This window comes from Lycorma delicatula, chromosome 9, assembly GCF_047948215.1.
Source record: "Lycorma delicatula isolate Av1 chromosome 9, ASM4794821v1, whole genome shotgun sequence".
In the NCBI taxonomy this organism is placed as follows: Eukaryota; Metazoa; Arthropoda; class Insecta; order Hemiptera; family Fulgoridae; genus Lycorma; species Lycorma delicatula.
In genome coordinates this window covers 7,705,232-7,727,549 of record NC_134463.1, presented here as the reverse complement: position 1 = coordinate 7,727,549, position 22,318 = coordinate 7,705,232, and positions in this window count along the sequence as shown.

The following is a 22,318-nucleotide window of genomic DNA, read 5'->3' as shown; positions in this document are numbered from 1 at the left end:
AAGCGCTCATCGAGAGTTTTTCAACGATATGTGATAACTGGTACTTATTTTCATTGGTTCCAGAGTTATAGGCAAATGAAAGTTTAATTAATTAAATATTGGGATCTTACAAGGGGAAGGCACATCGATTCAAATCCGACTTCAGATACTTATTTTTTTCATAACTTTTTTTAATTTAAATATATTAATTTATTATTAATTATTAACCTCTGATTGTAAAAAATAACAATGATTATAAAGAAATAAATAATAATTCAATAATAACAACAAAAAAAAAATCAGAAGTTTCCAGTGAAATAAAATCTTAAGTATTTTAAAAATGTGTACATGTAATTTAATAGGTGTACAAGCAAATCATGTGGTGTTCACATCAGATTTTTTTGGTTTATTTAAACATAAAATGATAATTCTACAATAAAACTTCATCATAAATTACACCAACCTAAAATAGAAATTAAGTAACATTTTCATTAAAATTATTTTTGTACTATATACGAGTAAGTACCCAATCCCACTAATAATTTTTGTCAACTTTTTAAATTAATAATGGATAAATACAATTATACGTGGATGTAACCTATAAATTAACAACTACCACTTACTGTAAAAATTATAAAATACTGTCCTAAAGATCTGTGAAAAATTTTGATAAGCAACAAAAAATTGGTTATCTCAAATGATTCGAAAGTAATAACGCTACATTAATACAAATAACATGTTATTGTTATGTTTATGCCGCATACTAATCGTTCGTTTTACTTTTAATACGTAATACCTGTAGATTAATTTAGGAAAATAACAAATTTCACCCCGATGTTAAGTAAATAATAAAATAAACTTAAATGAAAAAAAACCGTTTTAAAAAAGAATTAAAAAAGGAAAAATACTTTTAAAATTCCTCTATAAATTTTGACTTTTTGAAGTCTGTATCAAGTTTTAAACAACTACCGGTTAATTGAACTTTAAAATTAAAAAAAAAAATTAAAGCAAGGATAAAATGATAAGTATACGATTATTTAATGATTATACGAATTACTTGTCAACTTCTTCTCTTACCGCCTGCTTAGACGGTTTATAATTCCTTTACCATAATAAATTTTGGCCCGCGCCGTATAAAATCATCTTTTACCACTTTTTCAAAATTCATAAAAAATTATTTTAATTTTATTTTCTTTTAATTCATATCTCTTGAAATCTCTTACTAAAATTTCTTTCCAGATAAAAAAAATCTGATGTGGACACCACATGGCTTCCTTGTACGCCTATTAAATTGCATATACACATTTCTTTTCTGTACTTCATTTAAACGTATTTCATTTGAAACTGAGATACGATCTTCCAACTCTTTAATAAAGTGGACGGTTCACAGTTGCTGAAACTAGAGAAGATGTACACAAATTATGATCAGAACAATTATATCAAACAAAACTGCGATTAAATGATTAGCAACAAAAAACAAATAAATGAAATGATGATCGACTCCGGCTTAGGGAGAATATTGTCCGACAATATCAGAGAATTAATGAACTAAAACATAAGAGTTTTCTTGCAAATTTTTAAAGATCGGGCATGTTTGCCTTAGTGTGTATGTTGTTCTTGTAAGGGTCTATTTTTCAGTCACTCTACAGTTAACTATAATGTAGATAAAATTAAACTAGAAAATCCAGAAATAGTACGATTCTAAATTATAACTTTCAATTAATATTAAATAATTAGATGTTTCATCAGATCTATTACGTATACACACGGGTAATAACGCCTATTAAATTACACATACACATTTTTACAAGTACATAACATTTTATTTCACTAATAACTTCTGATTATTTAATTTTTTTTTATTGTTATTATTGTAATTTATTTTACAATCACGGGTTAATAATTATTAATAAATCAATATATTTAAATTAAAATAAAGATAAACAAAAAGGAGATGAAGTCTGATTCGAACCGATTTGTCTTCTTATAAAATTAAATAAAATTTTATTTGGCTTCAACTCTGGAACCAATGAAAATAAGTACCACTTATAATATATGGTTGAAAAGCTCCAAATTAGGGCTTATTACTAAGAAAAAGCCCAATATCTAAATCTTTTGGATTTCGGACGTTTTTGGACACTGTTGGTCCAGTCGATTGCAACCAAAAGAGGAGGTGCACAACAAGATGTTACAACAGTCCTAAATAAAAAATTTCAACATCTTACGGTTAATCGTTTTTGAGTTATGCGAAATAAATACGTACGTATAGACGTCACGCCGAAACTAATCAAAATGAATTCAGGGGTGGTCAAAATGGATATTTCCGTTGAAATCTGAAAAACCGAAATTTTTTCGATCACTTATTTCGTTTACTTCGTACAAGGAAGTAGAAATGAAACAATAAAATGAAAAAATAAAAAAATACTTTTTCATGTTTTAAGTTTTTTAAAACAGTTAAATTCTTTTTTTACGTATGTTTTATTTTCACTTTTGAATTAAAAAAAAAAAATTGTGATATAAAAAGAAGTAACTGCTCATATGCAGAAAACTCGTTTGCAAAGGTTACAAAAGCAAGAAACCTGTCCTACGAATGAAAGAAAATAAAGGAATGCTGAAGAAATATTTAATTAGGCTATTGCTAAACGTACGTTACGCTGGTTATATAAAATATAGAGATATGTATTATAAAATGTATCCTTTTTTACTGTTAGTTTAAAAGCCATTTTTTAATCACGATAATACACTGAATATCGTAATTAAAGTAGACTCTATATATATCATTATGGTATAAAATCCCCAATATTAAACAACGACTGGAAAAATATTTTAAAAAGTATTCAACATTTTATTTTAAAAGAATTTCCATTGATGCTATCCGGAAAAAAACTTTCTATGAGCTCACCAAAGGATTGTTCTCTACCACCTAAAAAAATAAAAAAATCATTGTGCATTTGGTGTGTAAGGCTTTATGTAAAGGTAATATTAGAAGTACTTTCTAAATTTGGTTCGGTTAATAATAAAACAGATTTACTAGCTCGAATTATCAAGCGTAAATTTTTTTTCATTAATTGAATTTATGGATAAACCGCTTTTAAATAATCCAAACTTTACAATTATTATAATTATTTATGATACCGGTATGTAATTTAATTGCAAGACGAACACATTTTTATTAAAATAAGTTAATTACTCTTTCTGCTAATTTGAAACTAAAGTAATTAAGTGCGAATTAAGGTATATCAGTTAAGAGACATGACTCCTTATTTACCATAAAAAAATTACAGTGTTCGGTTCATAAACGCATCATAAATTTATTTAACTATAATAGGAAATTTTATCTTGTTTGATAAGGCAAAGTTGTTGAATTATGAAAAGTAGATTATAGATCTATTCATGTTAAACAGACAAAAATATATAAAATGAAAACGAAATAATGAGAAACGGTGACGATGAAAGACGAAGACTAAGAAAGAGATAGATTTAGGAAAGAACGTCTTATGGTGAAAGAAGGCACAAATGGTTTGTTCCAGTATGAGGCGAAGGAGACAGAGAAAGGGTATAACCTACGAAGAAGAGGCGAGAAGGAAGACCCTGAATGGGCTATAGATTTCTTTGAAAAAGGAAGACTCAATTTGCCTGGCAGCTCCTATGCAAAAAAGGGCCTTGCTGATATAAGACGAGCAGAACTGATCCGGGCTGCCGGGGGTGAAGGAACTCTGAACTGACGCCCAACTCCCGACCCAAAGGGGGCGGAGGTTAAGCAAGAGTTATGGGGGTTGCTTACGTGTTCAACGAAAAATCTCCCTTCCCTTTTTTAACTCGACTCTCCCCTTCCCGTTCCTTTAAACTGAGGCATTATTCATTGCATTCTCATCTCTTCTGTAACATAAACAAATATATATAGAAAACGTTTCTTGGCTTACTTCTAATGAAATTACACGCGTTAATAAATTTATTTATACTACATAAAATACATAGTAATATAATTTTCTTAGAAAAAACCTTCCCCGAAATATCATTGATCTTTCTTGACTTTGATGCGTGTTATATTATTCCGAGCGATACTAATCCAACATAATAATTAACCTTTTTTAAGACCGTATATAATTTAGGAAATTCTTTTATCCTAAATTTGAATCGTGTTTAAAGAATCGATTTTAATCATATAATTAATAAAAATAAGTATTTTCCCTAAGTAAATAATATCATATAGCCTATTCGAAAAGTAAACTTCCTAAGTAAAATTAAAAAGGAACGGGAGCCCAAACAGGTGGTTAAAATAGCCAAAACAGGTAACACAAGACAGCGAGAAATTTTACGAAGAAGAGATTCGAGATACAGATGTCGGGAATTTGGTAAAGAATAGAATATTTTGTAAAATATGGTGTAATCTGAACATTTTGAAAATAAGATCGACTGATAAACTATGTAATGAATATGTTGTTTTCTGCAGCTATTTTACGGCGATTCGGAGACCTGGCTCTGTTCGATAGAAGCTTGTCCTATTAGGCTTACTCGTTGTAGATACCGGACAAAAAAACAATCTCCAGACCTATCTAATAAGATTACCGCTAGATCGCTTGAGGAATAAACTAGGTCTTTAACAAGTTTTAGATCCTTATTAATAGCCGGATCATTTCTACCCGAAGAATCCAGATTGAAGAAATCAATCGTAATGAAAAGGGATAGATAGTACAAGACGAGAAGAAGAAAGAACAAGAACAAGAAGAAAAGGGATAGGGGGGTAAGAAAGAACAATCAGTCCACGGAGGTGACCACAGCATGAGACTAACAACCAGGGGAGAATTTAAGGGGCCCCGACAATCCTGATAGTGATTCCGGCATTTTACCGGGACAAGAGCAGAATGTTAATAATCATTAGTTTCCGTTTTATTAATTTAAATACACGGTGGAACAAAAGCATTTCTCCAGAAGTAAAAAAGAAGGCGATAAAATAGTACAGTTTTAAGATGAACGAAACAAGAAAAAATTTTGATGTAAAATCCCATTAAAGTATTATGCAGCTGTTCATTTAGAAATGTAACATCCAGGGTTACCTGCATAACTCCGGCGTTTTCTTCTTCTTATCACAAATTAAGCCTTATTTCCGAGTTCCAGAACAAACTTTTGTTAAGTCTTGAATATCCAAGCTAAAATTTAAGTCTAAATATTTTTGACATCGACGGAAGGTAATCTTGCTTACGGTGTTCAAAAATCATATTTAGACTGTAACACTATATGAATCTACCTTAAGAAAGAACATATTTAATTTTTTCTTTAAGTCCATCCAGGTGATTCTAAGGCTTAACACCGACAACACCGAAATTATATCGCCTTCCAAAAATATAAAAACCAAATTTACAAAAGAATTGAGACGGAACCGTATGTTAAAACAAACAATAAACTCCTTCTTACTTCCATTTAAAAAACCGAAAGGTTATAAGGATTTGCAATGTGAATTTTGAAGATATCATACGGCCACTAATGCCGAATAAATGATCTAGCTTACTATTTAGCAAAGTGGTCATTAAAAGAATCTAGCGAATTACAGCAACCGCTGTATTTTTTAATTAAAAACATCTTCGATTTAATTAATAATTTAAAGGATAAAATTTGTAGACTGGCGAAATTTTTATAAATTTTAACGTCACTACACTGTTTCAACGGTTTCCCTTCAAGAAAATTATGAAGGTTTTACATGATCGGTTTATTATTCAATTTATTTATTCTTGTTAAATACAAAAATTCCTTAACTTAATGGTTACGTATGAAACAAAACTATTTTTAATTTAAGGGTAATTTTGCAAAAAAAATATATATATATACAGGAATTGTAATTATCGTCTTGATTGTTCATCTTTTGATAGATAATCTAAAAATGAAAATTATTATAATGAAAAATGATAAAACTAAACCAGTTAAAAGATCAGGGTTTTTACGGTGATTTATAAATACGGGAATTTAGAATAGGTAGGGCAAACTAGAAGACATTTTGAAAGTTGGATCAATAAGAGTTATGTTGTTCTTTTTTGAAGGATCGTCTTTTATAAAAACTAAATAAATTGGCTGGTAACTCAGAATTTCTTGAAAAGTAGTAAAAAATTAATTTCTTGGAAAAAAATGGTTTAAAAAATGTACTTAATAAGCAGGAATTGGATAGTTGGAAAATTTACTTTAAGCAACAGTGTAGCAGAAACTTCATTGTTGAACAACGATAAGGACCAGTATATTCAATAGATTGTTTGAAGTTTAAATTTACTAAAAATACTTTTATGAAAATTTTCAATCGTAAAATATAAACTGTTAGTCACACCCTTAAATTCTTTACTTGGGGGGGGGGGGGGTGATATAAATTTGATTAGTTTATCAGATATCCCTGGACAGACATATTATTTTTGTCTTTCTTGATGTCCATTTTTTTTCCCTACTCAACCTATAAAAGAGACGAGCCGGCAGATATTTTTTAACTAAATTTTACACTTTCTACTGGGATTGCCTAGATTGACAACAGTAGTTTATACTTTTTTTCTATTTATCTATTTTATTCTTATTGAAAAATAAAACCAAAATAAAAAAATATAAACCATAATAAAACCCGCATAAAATATCTGTTTTATAACTTTTCGAAAGTTATTTTTATTTGTCAATTAATATTGTTTATATTTTTTTACTTAAGTATTTTTTTTATAAACCTTTCCGTAATGTCTACTGATGATGACCGGTTAACGATCAAAATGACTATCTAAATTTAGATTTTACGTAAACGTAAAATCTTTTGGAGCATAATTTTTTTTTTCAGCTTATTTCAATAACAATTTAGCGTACCTTTTCATTTGTATAAGTCCATCGAGTTAAAAATTCCATTCCTTAAACGATTTTAAAAATTAAGATTGAATGAATAAAAGATATTGCATTATGAATTGCATTTTACTTTAATGATTTTGTGTGTATTTATTGCGGCAATTACGATTCAGGCTAGGACAACTATTTCCTCCATCCCAACTCTCAACCGAAAGAGGAACTCGCGTGAAAATTTAGCTTCCGTGAAATAGCATATTTTAATACTATGATGTGTCATTGATTAGGCACGTGTTAGTTAGAATGTGTCACTACCATGCTAGTGTAGCAGTTTAGGAATTAACCTTCACAGGACTGAATACAGGTTATTTTTTTTAACTTATTCCTGGTTTTTAAATCATTTAACATTTAAAAATTTTTTATTTAGTTTCTTTTCGTGAGAAAACGGGTAAATAGATTTGAAAGAATATAAGAAAGATTTCATCCTGAGACTTAAGATACAAAACCAATTGAGATGGAACATTTAATTGGAAAAGGTTTATCCTTGTTATGAACATAAATATTATATCGTGTTAATCTTTTTTCCTCGGATATTAAACATTTTAAAAGTAGTACTACGATTTATCTTTATATATAAAAGACGAATGTAAAATTCTTACTGTCATTTCACACTGGATAATTATAGTTTTGTAAAGAAACTGTATGAAAAGATACATATTAAAATAAACTTTTCTTTACTCTAAAGGAACTTTATTATCATTTCAAATTTTTCCTGTAAAGTATTCTGCTTGCCGACTTCTAATATTAAAGACAACAGTTATTATAAAATCTATTAAAACAAAAATCTTTAAATTTACTAAAGAGAATTTTAATTGAAAGTATAATAAAACTCCTTCATCGAACATGTTATCAACACAACGGCTGGCTATTGTTAGAAGGAACCTTTGTTTAATAATAAGCACAATTTATTCATAATTTCAGACTAACAATTAATTTTACTCAAATCAGCTTATAATACTTCTTGAAGTTTGTAGAAATTATATTATCCAATTTTAAATTTTTTTCTTCCGGCTCATATAACATTTTAATTATTCCTGCTGACAAATTTTTTTTAGTTAAAGTACCAACATATTTTTCCGGAAAATGTTTAATAAAATTATTATTAACTTTATGAATCTGAATAATCAACAACCTTTACCTCAAAATTACCTTTTAAATTTAAATAGAATTGATTTAGATATTTTATAAAGACATAGAATAAAGTATTTTAGCACAGTATGAGTGTAAATATTTAGCTTACAAATTTGGGTATTTATTATGTAAGTTTAGAAGTAAATTAATTAATCTATTAGGAAAAAAATAAATTCCGACTTAGAAAATATCCCATATTACAAAATATCATGTGCGAATGAGAAGATATTCTCATTCAGTAAGAAAATATTATCTTCTGCGAGTGAGTTTAAACTTGATGCTTGTTTGTAGGAAATACTCGTTATTTTTAATTATTTCATCAAATTACGGTAATAATTGATTTTCTTATAAACATAAAATATGTTTTAATATTAAATAAAAAATAATTTTACCTCTTTTATTTTCTCATTTAATTTTTGTTTTGTATATTTCTTGCGTAAAAAATTATAGACAATAATTACACGAAAAATATTATACAAAAAAATAACGAAAAGATGGTATAAATGATTACTTCTGTACTCGTTTTTTCTTTGTAATCGCAACAGTCAACTGAAAAAATGAAAATAAAAGAATAAAACGAGAATAAAGATTGGAAATAATAAAGAATGAAAATCGGGAAATTAAAATTAAGGAAGCGTTTAAAAGAAAGAAATAGACATTGTGTAGTAAGTAAGATTCAGCCAGTCATGAAGAAGGATCATTTGAATCATTATATTTGAAGTGAATTTCTGCATGGATGTGAAAAGTCCACGGGTGCCCCCATGCAAGCACGCAATGTTTGGAGAAAATTATACGGATAGCTCGATAAGAAAAATGCAGTAATGATAAGAATAAATAACAATAGAAGTAATCACAACTTAGAATAAGAATGCTAATCGGTTAAAATATATCATGAGAGAAAACGGATTAAAACAGTGCTATAACGATAAATAGAAAATAAACATAAAGAGTAGAAAAAAGTAGAAATGATAAGATAAACGGTCTAAAAGGATAAAGGTTTAGTTTGAAATAGAGGAGAATGGACAGGACATGATGCAGGGGACCTGCCGAAGGATAGATAAACAAATGATGATGATGATAATCAAGAAGGCTAAAGAAAACTACTTTATTCGTTGTTTTCCAAGTAAACATTGCACGGGATGACTGTTATTTTTGAGAATAGCTAAACAATTTTCGTGATTAACTTGCGTCTATTGTAAGATATATACGAGAACATCTAGTCGGTTATGACATAATAGATAAATTTATTTTATCCAAATTCGTAAAAATAGGTCAAGATATTCTTTCATTTAATATCGTTGATATTATTATTCTACTGGATCCTGGTTCAAATATAACTAAAGATGGTAACTTTTAACTGAATTTGAATGCTACAATTGAAAAATGGAAAAAGAAAAAATGAGAAAAATAATGTCGGTGTTAAATTAAAACGAGTAAATTAACACTGGATAAACGCTAAAGGCATTAATCAGACGCCAGAATAAAAAGTATTTATTTTTTGTTTAATACTTCATAAAGTACATTAAATGTTTGCGTACATCCTATTATGGATTCTGGTGCAATTAGATTCACCGCTACGAGTTTTATCATTTATTAAATTCCGGCGTCATCGAATTGAAGTTTAGTAAACCTCGTGAGAGGGTAATCACTGTATAGTCCGTAACGCTTAGCAAATAAAATTTACTGCATCATGACTACAATATTACTCTTTTTAAGTCTATTTCTACAAATATATATTAGCAGTGTAAATATGGGTCTGCGTAGATATTTTTAATACTAGAATTAATGTCCGTTGTTACTTATTGTAAATTTTAAATTATTTCCTAGAAAAAAACTTCAAAGCTTATATAAAGAAATTATATAGCGATGAAACCGTTTGGAATGAAAATAACTGTAGGAAAAACTATAATAATGGAAATAAATAACAAAGAGGATTTTAGTGATAAGGACAAGTGAAGGAAGAATAGAAAACTACAAGATTTTAGATTTTTTGGTATTATGTTGACAGAGAGTGGAAGACCGCAACGGAAATTAAAGTAAGGATAGCGCTGGCAAAAAAAAAGCTTCAGTAAGAAGAGAAAATTACTATGTAGTAAAATGTCTTGTATGGTGTGAATCACGGAGAATGGGGAGAGAACAAATGTCTGCATAAGAACTTTTGAGATGAGGATATGGAGAAGATTGAAGAAAATAAGATGGATAAATAAATCGAGGAAGGAATGAACAGATAAACCACTAATGCGGGAAGTACAAAAAAAAAAGGAAACTGATTAAAACATGTGGTTAGAGGTAGTGGAATCTTTACAATCTCATTGGAAGAATTAACAGAAAAAGAAGGACGAAGTTAACAGAAGAGGTGAAGATAAAAAATACAAGAGGAAGAAGGAGAAGGGGCTTGAATTAAAATAGTGAAGACAGAGGTGGTACTGCCGCCAAACAGTACTCAAATGATGATGAGAATGATACAGATACATAAAATTACACAAGTTAACATAAAGTTACGTAAGTAAAACTTATATAAGATTAAATATAACATAAATAAATGTTTAAGTTACTATTGCCCGATTGAATTTATCGTAACTTATTATTTTCTAAAACTCTGGTGGAAGAAATTTACATTCTTGCAAATACGATAAGATACAGTGGTTTGCATAGATAGTTGCCACGTAGTCGAAATTTATTAATTTTTTTCCATTTTTGCTATGGAATTACTGAAAATTTTACCACTTTTATCCGATTTTAACGCTATACCATACCATTTTTTATATTAATATTTTTATACAGATTCTAATAAATTTAAAAATAAACAGTTTCTCGATTTCGATAACCGTTTTATTTTTTAAGAATGATATTCTCTGTAGTTAAGATTGATTTTTAACATTGCTTCAGACTACGAAAGTTTGTGAAATAGATATTTCTCAATAGAAAGTAAATGTAGATACAATTGTCTGTAAAGGTAATCGAGGGTTTCAGTTAACAATATTATGATATTTTATTTTATTTTTTCAATTAATTTATTGAAGATATTTTTAAAAATTTTGCTAATTTGTTGTATTCTATTATTGTAGGGACCAATTTTAACACCGGTAAAAAAATTAAAATAAATATAAATTAAAATTAGATATACAGAATGATTCAGATGGAAAGGGAAATAATTTGAAAACTGATTTTACAACCTAGATAAAGAAGAAAGGTCACATAAATATATGTCTGAAAACGCTTTGTTATCAAGTTACGTCTAGCGAAAAAGTTCGCCCGGATAACAGTTCCCCAGGTGAAATGAGGTCATGCTGAAATTCTTTAGGTATTATATAAGGAGTAAATTTGATGGCTTATTTTGTTTTTTTTTACCTGAAAAAACGAATAAAACAGTTTGCAGAACTTGTATCTCCCGTATTTTTATGATATCTAACTTAAAAAAAAGAAAAAAAATTGCTGACAAAAAACATATTTTTTGTTTTAATTTTCAAGTACAATAACGATTAACAAATGCATGTTTTTTTTTAACAACCTTGTAGAGAATTTAATTCTGAGAAAACTGATGTAATAAAATCTATAAAAAAAAAGATCAAGTTTTATTACTAAAAACATAACGTAACTAGCAGAAAATATCACGAATTTGTAAAAATTAAAAGCAGTTGTTTTTAGTACAATAAATTTAGAACTCTGAAAAATTATGTTGGCAAAACTAGCAACTAACTGCATATTATGAAATTAATCTGAATACTATTCAATGTTGTCACAAAGTTGTGGTTAGGTATTAATGATTAACTTTAGGCGATTTACTTGTTTCTGATATAATTCTGATTTTTTAAAATTATTTTTGAAAATCAAAACTCTACGTAAACTGCACCTACATTTTTCTAGTTGAATCTGAATTTAACAAAGTGAAATTCCATTTGAATTCTTTGTTTTTAAAAATTCTGCGTTTCTTCACTCGTGCAGAATATGCTGGTGTGATTTTTGTTTACGGCTTTTGCGATGAAAGTGCTCCAGCTGCGGAAGAAGAATATCGACATATGAACGAGAAACATCAAACCGTAATGTATTTTATAGAATCTTTTATAATCTTCATGAAAATGGTACACTTGCCAGCGCTCATTTTTCATATGAACTACAAGTACATGGTGATGAAAAGGAAAACATTCTTCATGTACAGCTTAGTCCTACAACGAGCACGTGAATTTATACGCGACTCAACATTCCACGAAGTTCATGCTCACGGACTACACTATTATCATGTTCAGAAGTTCGATGGTTCCAGTTTCGTGACCGTCTCAAACGACTGAAGTTTTTTATATGGTTTAACAATAATTATTACTTAATTTCATTCATTCTGTTTTCACACGAAGGTAATTTTATTCGTAATGGCATAAACAGCACACGGAAATCACATCGGTGATCTAAAGAAAACCCATATGTTCTAGTCGAATTCCAGCATCGATTTTCGGTGACATCGATATCAATGGTGGAATATTTGAACATTTATTGTAAATTCATATATTATAACCCACAGTGTTAAAAATATTTTAATTTTTCAAAGTATATTTATTGTACTAAAACAACTTATAATTTTTACAAATTTACATCATTTTTCTGTTAAGTTTTGTTTTGTTTTTAACATTAAAAGTTGATTATTTTTGTTTTTCATAAACTTTATTATATAACTTTTCTCATAATTGAATTCTCAACAAATTTTGAAATAAAATATACGCATTTAACAAGGTAAAATAATTTAACAAGGTTATTGTACTTCAAACTTAAAAAACGTATTTTCGTCACTAAATGTTTCTGTTTTACGTGGTATATCATGAAAACTAAGGGAGATACAGTTATGCGACCAGATAGGTATATTCGATTTTTCCAGGTCAAAAGACATAAGAAACCATCATGTTTATCCCTTACATATTGCCTTAAAAATTTCAATATAACCTCATTTCATCGGAGGAACTGAAATCCGGACGAAATGTTTCACGAGCACTAACTCGATAAAAAAGAGTTTTCGAATATATGTTTATATGAATTTTTTCCTTATTTCAACCTGTAGAATCAGTACCCTGGTTACCGATACTCTGGAATCAGTACTGGTTATCAGTTCAAATTATTCCCCTTTCTTCCTGAATCAATCTGTATAGTCCCTCAACTACAAAAATTGGTTGGCTAGTTATTTTAATCTTACCCCTAGATTTAAATTACTAACGAAAATTATTAAAAATTTAATTATTTGATTGAATTTTATTACCGCTTATTTTTCAAAAATCTCATCATCATATCATCACGGGTTAGGTCAGTGAACTATATCGGCTTCTTTCCAGCGTTTTCTAGGGCTTCCTCTGTCGCGTCTAGCAACAGGCGCATATAAAAAAGACTTCTTAGGAAATCTTTTATCATCCAATCGCTTTATATGCTACTCCCCCATACTTCTATAACGGCGAATTTCATTGTTAACACTATAAGTCCTCAAATCCCGACGAATGTCCTCATTTCTCATCCTATCCACCCTTGTTACACTCCTCAAATTCCTCAAAAATCACATTTCCGCAGCCTGTATTCTACTTTTAGGGACCCGTGCTTCAGCGCCAAACAGGAAATTCCATGACCTTATACTCAAAGATCTTTCATATAAAGTTATTATTATTGTAATCGGGTCATTATGAAATCCATGCATACGTCGAAATGTTGAAAATCATGAAAATAATTGTTTTGTTTTGTGATTAATTACTAAAAAAAATCTTCTAAACTTTTTCCAAGTTATTGCATAATACACTGCTTTCTAATATAATCTATTCATGCAACTGTAATGTTTGAATAAAGAACGAATAAAACAAATCTGAAATTATCTAATCATGCGAACGCCGGATTGGTAAGCAATAAAATCTCATACCACACAGTTTTTTTACGATAATTTCTGAAATTGCTATTGATCCAGGATTACTTTATTAAAGCCTATTACGAACAGAAAACTTTGTGCAATGCGCCAGCATTTGTTTCTATAGATAATTGAGACATCTCGATTTCGCATTTCGGTTGGATGATTACTATAGTTTCTCAATAAGTCTAAATTATCAGTTATGAATAAAAATCATTTAAAATTCTGTTGTTCGGTTGATATTTTTTTGATTCTGCAATTTTCTTTTAATTTTTTGGAATAAATGTTATTTTTTTAGTTCAAAATTGAGTTCATAGCTAGTCCAGAATCAGAAATTTGTATTTAATGAAAATACATTTTTAATCATAGCATCACTGAAAAATAATTCAATATGTTTCTAATTTGTTACAATTTATCACTCTTTTTAAATGGTACGGGGTAAATTCCTTTTTTTCGAAGGATAAGGAAGTTTCTTAGAGGGTGTTGTAGAAGAGTTCAGTGGATGTTATTTTGTTTATGTATATATTTTATGAAAATGTGATACTGGATAAAAGAACAAAGCAAATAAATTCAAATATCTCGATTTGAGTTGTCTCTATTTCTTATACGGGTCGACTCATTTGCATAATTTTATAGTACTAGTCCATTATAAACAGTATTATCATTTAAAATTCTATGATGTTTTCCTTTTATTAAAGTCTATATTTGTTTAGAAAATTTTGCGATAAATTTTATTATGCAAAACACAATATCCTACGTCTGGTTTGTTCGGGAGACGTAATTATTGTATCGTGAAAATATTTTCATCGTTTAGGTTAAAAAAAAAAAATTTTTTTTTTTGTTTGTCTTCAGTCATTTGACTGGTTTGATGGAGCTCTCCAAGATTCCCTATCTAGTGCTAGTCGTTTCATTTCAGTATACCCTCTACATCCTACATTCCTAACAATTTGTTTTACATATTCCAAACGTGGCCTGCCTACACAATTTTTCCCTTCTACCTGTCCTTCCAATATTAAAGCGACTATTCCAGGATGCCTTAGTATGTGGCCTATAAGTCTGTCTCTTCTTTTAACTATATTTTTCCAAACGCTTCTTTCTTCATCTATTTGCCGCAATACCTCTTCATTTGTCGCTTTATCCACCCGTCTGATTTTTAACATTCTCCTATAGCACCGCATTTCAAAAGCTTCTAATCTTTTCTTCTCAGATACTCCGATCGTTCAAGTTTCACTTCCATATAAAGCGACACTCCAAACATACACTTTCAAAAATCTTTTCCTGACATTTAAATTAATTTTTGATGTAAACAAATTATATTTCTTACTGAAGGCTCGTTTAGCTTGCGCTATTCGGCATTTTATATCGCTCCTGCTTCGTCCATCTTTAGTAATTCTACTTCCCAAATAACAAAATTCTTCTACCTCCATAATCTTTTCTCCTCCTATTTTCACATTCAGTGGTCCACCTTTGTTACATGGAAATTATATAATAAAATAAAAAAAGAAGAAAAATTTCAATTTAGATATCCTTCTGGATCCCATATGATATTAGCTGATTAATTATCTCACACTACGTAACTATTAAGAATGATAATTTCTTAAAATTTTATCGGTCACTAAAATTTTAATACAGTTTACTTTTTTTTTAATGTTTTGTAAATCTTTTGTTTTTATGTAAAGCTTAAAGATATCTTTAAAAATGTTCACCTACTTTGTTTAAATCACTTTAAGATTTTTAAACTATATATCGCGTTCTCTCTCCCCTTTCCATTAACTCATACGTTCCAATTATATCTGACAATAGAAAAAAAAGAACAAAAAATTATAAAACTGGTTACAGAGTAATTAAATTCCGAGAATCAACTGATTGTTTTGTGTAATATGCCGTGGAACTATCAATGATACACGTATCGCACTTACAATACTATTTTTACTCGCACGATACAACTATGAAAAATACGTTTCCTAAAATTCGGTTGAGTTTTATCGAAAACATTGATTTTTATACGTATTATGAAGTACACGTTTTAACATAGGAGTCTGATAAAAAAATAATTATCTTCGTGGATGGTGACCGGATGAAAATTTTATACACTACGAAATTTTATTTTTATTTTTCACTTTTATTTTTCATAGAATAATAAAATCAAAACTTTCTAATTCATTGATTTATATTACATTCCACGGCAAATAATGTTTTCAAGGAGGTGTAACATTGGAATAAAGAATAAAAAAATAAAATTCTGCTTGAGATATCTATTGCCTCGATTCCGAACATCGCTCGACAGGTTGACAGGTTTGCGTAATCTCGTACCGTGTGTAAATTATGATTAATAAAATTTTAAATCTTTAAAATTTTATTTCTCTTTATATTATTATTTTATAATATTTTATTGCAGTTGAGGCAAGAGACGGGTATTCACGAATTGCAATTTTGAAAACATTTATTTTTACTTTTCTAAATTATTGAAAAAAATGTCAAAACTAATTCGCAGTTATTGAAATAAATAATTTTTTACATCTTATTATTATGAAGATTTGATTTCTGAACTAAAAACAAAATAAAAGTAATATTTTATATGTAATTTCTTGATTCTGAACGCCGGCGCCGGTTGCCAGTTTACGTTATCTAATGCTACATAGCTTACATATTTATGATGCTTTTTACTTAAAATTGATCAGTTATAGTTTACAATCATAGCAATTTTTTCTGTAGATTTGGTAGGGTAAATGTTCCGCATGTCCTTACCATACAGCGGTCTTAATATTTGCCCGGTCGCAAATTTATAAATGATTATTTCAGTTTTCATAAATTATTGAAAAAAAGATTTTACGATTTTGATAATTTGTTATATTCTTATTTCTATTTGCCGTTCAAAAATATAGTTTTCATACAAGTTTAACACTGAAACATTACGAAATGATTCCTGATTTAACGGTTAAGTTTCATCATTAGGCTGCCAATCGGTTGGTTAGTGTATCATATGCGCTTTAAGCAAGTGTATCATATACTATACGTCATAAGCAAAAAATAATGATTTTATTTAAAGTCTATAGATCCCTTGACGTTAATCATTTTTTTTTCTATCAATATTGTGGAATGACCGTACCGTTGGTAAAACTCGTTCTTATAAATTAGCCGATTTCGAAGTCGAAAGTCCTCAGGTTTGAATCCTAATAAAGGTAATTGCTTTTATTCAGATTTGAATACTTGAACGTGAATACCGGTGTACTTTGGTGAACGGGTTTCAACCCATTCTCTAAAAGAATAATCTGAAATGCGTGCCGTTTACGCAAAGGCTGCCAGTAGGACCTAGGTGCTTATCTTGCAAGTCACATGGTCATGCACCTGGTGGTAGGGGATGTAAGATGACTCCATCGGTAACTGAAACTGCTTCTTCATAGGAACATCATGGTGTCTATGAGGGACAACCCCGTGCGGGAGGGGGTGGGAGGCTTTGGTCTCCCGCTTACGATGATAGGGTGGGGACAGACCTTTGGGGAGAAAGTAATACCTAGTCCCGGTGGGGAATCCTTTCGGGGATTCCCCATTAGAGGCACGGCATAAAGACTGACTCCCAGTGGGGGGATCCTTTGAGGTCTCCTCATTAGAGGCATGGCATCTAAACGACCGAGTCCCGGCTATCCGGTGGGAACTTTGTTCCCGACGAGATACTTAAAGGCTATGATACCCCTTGGAGCCGAATTCATGTTTAGTTGCAGATCCGACTCCGTTAGGCGGTGGGGGGGGGGGGGGAAACCCACACGTTTCAGATTATGGTCGACCTGAATCTGTACAGGACTATACTTCACTCACTTGTCACGAACAAGGGATACGGCTGCCTAAAAACCACGAATCCAGGAAGATGCATGGATATATGGAGACTTCAGTATATTCATATGAAAATAAATAAATAATATGGAATGAGTTTAACTCTTCAAATTAAGAAAAGCGGTCGTGACGTTAGGTTGGTGGTTACGATTTAGAATTTTACTCGTATATTCTATGAATTAATAAATAAAAAAATAAGGAATTATGAGAGTAATGATTTCTTTCTGAAAGGTTACATTTTTTCACGTAATATATTGAAATAATTTTAATGTTCTTTTTTCCATTTGATGCCAATTTCTTTTCACAGATATGATATTTAGTTGGAAAATTAAGAAACGGCGTTAAAAAATTTGTTATATCTTATTTTTTAACTAACTAAGGTTAACCGGTTAGTGCGTTCTTAGAATTATAGATGATAAGATAATCTGTTTTAAGTTTCATTTATCGTCTGAATTTTTTCATATCCTATTATTTTCTGTAAATTGTAAATTAATAAGTATAACATTAAAGAACAACTTAGATTCGGAGTAACAGTACAAGGTGAAAAGATAAAGATGCTACGATTTGCTGATGATATAGTAATTTTAGCCGAGAGTAAAAAGGATTTAGAAGAAACAATGAACGGCATAGATGAAGTCCTACGCAAGAACTATCGCATGAAAATAAACAAGAACAAAACAAAAGTAATGAAATGTAGTAGAAATAACAAAGATAGACCGCTGAATGTGAAAATAGGAGGAGAAAAGATTATGGAGGTAGAAGAATTTTGTTATTTGGGAAGTAGAATTACTAAAGATGGACGAAGCAGGAGCGATATAAAATGCCGAATAGCACAAGCTAAACGAGCCTTCAGTAAGAAATATAATTTGTTTACATCAAAAATTAATTTAAATGTCAGGAAAAGATTTTTGAAAGTGTATGTTTGGAGTGTCGCTTTATATGGAAGTGAAACTTGGACGATCGGAGTATCTGAGAAGAAAAGATTAGAAGCTTTTGAAATGCGGTGCTATAGGAGAATGTTAAAAATCAGATGGGTGGTTAAAGTGACAAATGAAGAGGTATTGCGGCAAATAGATGAAGAAAAAGCATTTGGAAAAATATAGTTAAAAGAAGAGACAGACTTATAGGCCACATACTAAGGCATCCTGGAATAGTCGCTTTAATATTGGAAGGACAGGTAGAAGGGAAAAATTGTGTAGGCAGGCCACGTTTGGAGTATGTAAAACAAATTGTTGGGGATGTACGATGTAGAGGGTATACTGAAATGAAACGACTAGCACTAGATAGGGAATCTTGGAGAGCTGCATCAAACCAGTCAAATGACTGAAGACAAAAAAAAAGAAAAAAGTATAACATTAAAGATTAACGTTTTTCGTGAGTAACTTAACAAAATGTTTTTCACGTAGTTTAACATCAATAGAATACAAATAAAAAAGATTGTAAGTACCAAAATCTTAAATAAATCAAAAGATATTAAGCGATACTAAATCGAGATATTTGAGTTTCCCAATTACAACGCTAATGAGCTGCTAAAGGAATTTTATACAATATCTTAATTTTGAACAGGAATTTTTACTGTATTTAGAGTAAATTATAAATCCCTGTATTTCTTTCATCCTTATTCTGCTAAAGAAAAGAAAATTATTGTAGAAAATATATTATAATATTTAATTAAAAGAAAATCTAAAACGTAGAATATATTAATAAAATCAGCTTACTATTAACGATGTTTCATAACGAAGTGCGCTAACACAAAATTAAAATAGTTCATTTACTAAATTCAAATAAAGAAATATCTAGCCGGTCGAGAAATCGGTTGAGTAAAAAGAATGTTTTTCATAAAAAAAAAAACAATACGGATATAAACTAAAATAAAACGGGAATAAACTAAAAAATAAAAACACGAGATAACGTTCTGTAATACAATAAAAACAAGATATACCTTTTGTTTAAAATTTAATTTAATTAAAATAATGTGTAGGTTTTTCACCAAAAAATAACGATAAAATATACTTCGTACCTAATTATTTTTGTTGTTTTATTGGTTGTTGTACACATTTTTGTTGACAGAATGTCACTTATTTTTACAAATGTATAATAAATTAAAAACTGTCAACAGACTCTTTCCAGTCACAATTCTTGTTATCAAATTTTAATATTTTTGCTTTTGTTTGAGTTATTTCCTGAAAACGGATATTATGCGATCATCTTTACATCGATCTACTTTACATCGCTTTTAAAGAAACAAATTTAGTTGAATCTTTTATCAACAAATCTATCTATACATACAAAACACAATCTTCGTTTTGTGTGTGCCCTAATAAGTCAAAAATACTTAACTGATTTCGCAGAAAATTTCTCAAGTTTTTATTATTTATCCCGGGAGTGTTTACAAGTTATTAGTTATTATAAAACAAGGATGTAAACAAGGGTTGATATAGACGATGACAATCGATATAGACGATATTTCTCGGTATATACAACGATATTAAATTTAGTAAAAGAAAAAATTATTATTAAAGGTTAAAGGTTTTAGGTTATTACTTATTTATACGTTTTACTTTTCCGTCTACTGTTACAGCAGAGCTATAGCTTTAGCAGGGAAAGTATTGCAATCGGTCCAATTTGGGCATATGCTGTTTTTACCGGATCGTTACATTTTGATACCTAAGGAACTCAAAAATCCGATGGAAATTTTCTGGATGTTCGTGTGTACGTATGTACGTTCTGTGTCGCCCTCTATCATCTTATATCTCCTTAACTACTCGATCGATTTTGACCAAACTTAGATATATGGATTATTGATTCCGTTAAATGTTCAACTTAAAAGATCAAGGGTTGAGGCTGAGGCTGTAGCGCAAGATAATCCTCAGTATCTTGAGATTTTGCCTTATTAAGGTAATATTTTTGTTAACCGCATTTATTAATTAAAAAATAATATTTCAAAAAAAAGTTTTGCATAATCGCACACCCACCCCAAAAATTGCTTTAAATAAACTAGCGGCTAAGTGGATATACTGCGTCATTAGTACCCCCTGCAACCAACCACAAGGAGCGCTAGTGTAACACAAATGTGCAGTTGCTATAGTCGTCCGCTATGTTGTGACGTCACAGAGGAGCGGTAGAATTAAATGAATAATCTTTAAAGTGTGAAAAATTATTTAAAGTGGCCGATAGGGCACCGCTACACCCGCGCGAATGAAATACGGTATGGGCGCGCGCTTTAGGTAGAATAATTGAATTAAATAAACTAAGAATATTATATTTTCAAAAAATTATAAATTAAGTTGTGTGTGTAAGCCGTGCATCAGAAAAACTCCGCGTGACGGGATTGTCCTACAACTGTGTTCTCAGCTTTTTTATTATGATTTATACAGTAGAGAAACGGGGGAAACGAAAGTAACCGTACAGCGTAGTCGAAGCCGCGATGAAATGCTTTTTTTTTAATAATTATGTTGTATTAATTTGTTTAATAATTACATTATAATTATTTATTATTAAAAACATTAAATATATTTTTTTTTATTTAATCTTATTTTAGTTATTAGTTCCCAGATGGAATCCGAGATTTGTTTTTTGTGCGCTTTATTTTAATATTTTTTCCTTATATTCCAGCAATTCGCCGTTTTGAAATGTCAAAAAAGTACCATAAATGAATGATTTATGGTAATTTATTTTTTAATAAAATATAAAACATTTTGTCGGTTTCCTTTTTATCTTTCTTCGTACCAGTTGTCGTGACGCAGGAAAAACGATTTTTCGATGCAAATTTTTAAAATCGTTGAAGAGAAGCTTCTTCTGTAATTTAAAACGGATGTATTACTTAAAATGTAATTCTAAGCATTACCTTTTAATAAATGGTCGAAGGTTTTCCATTATTCTTTTGTGATTTAAATGATTTTACGAAATTAATTTGCGATCCGGTTGTTAAGTTTATACAGATAATGTACGTTGAAGCTAAAAAACGTTTTTTGTTTCAAACAAAAGATTCTGTACTCCACACATTCGATTTTTTTTTCGTATGTTAGCAAAACTAATGGAATATTATACAACATATTATAAGATCATTTTTATATTTTAAGTGCTCGCACACTAATCTTTAATAGAATTGGTTAATAATTTGTACTTATATTCTAAACGTAGAAAGTAAACTTAAAACGATTTGGGATAAACTCTTTTCAGTAAGGATAGGAAACACTTTTTGAGCAGGAATGCGAGAATAATATATATTCTTGCATTCCAAAGTCTTTGCTTACGGTCGATAACAATCTCTTTACGGCCCTTCTTTGCATTTTTTATTTTTCTTTTATATCAACACTCAGAGTTCTCACCTTTTTTGTTTCTTTCAAACATTTCTTTTCTTATGTAAAGTAGCTTCCTGTTTTTCCTTCCTATTTTTCCTACATATATTGTAAATTAAATTAAGTATGTTAAAATTTAAATAAAATACCTTAAAAGAAATTGATAAAAACGATATAATGAAAGTACTAAAATTAAAAAAAAGCTGATAATAAAGTTGTAGGACTTTCCCGTCACGCAGCGAAAGCCGCGATCCGGGAAAGTCCTACAACTATGGGTTGTTTCTGATGCACGGCTTACACATACATACACACACAACTTAATTAAAAATATTTATCATTTTATTTAAAT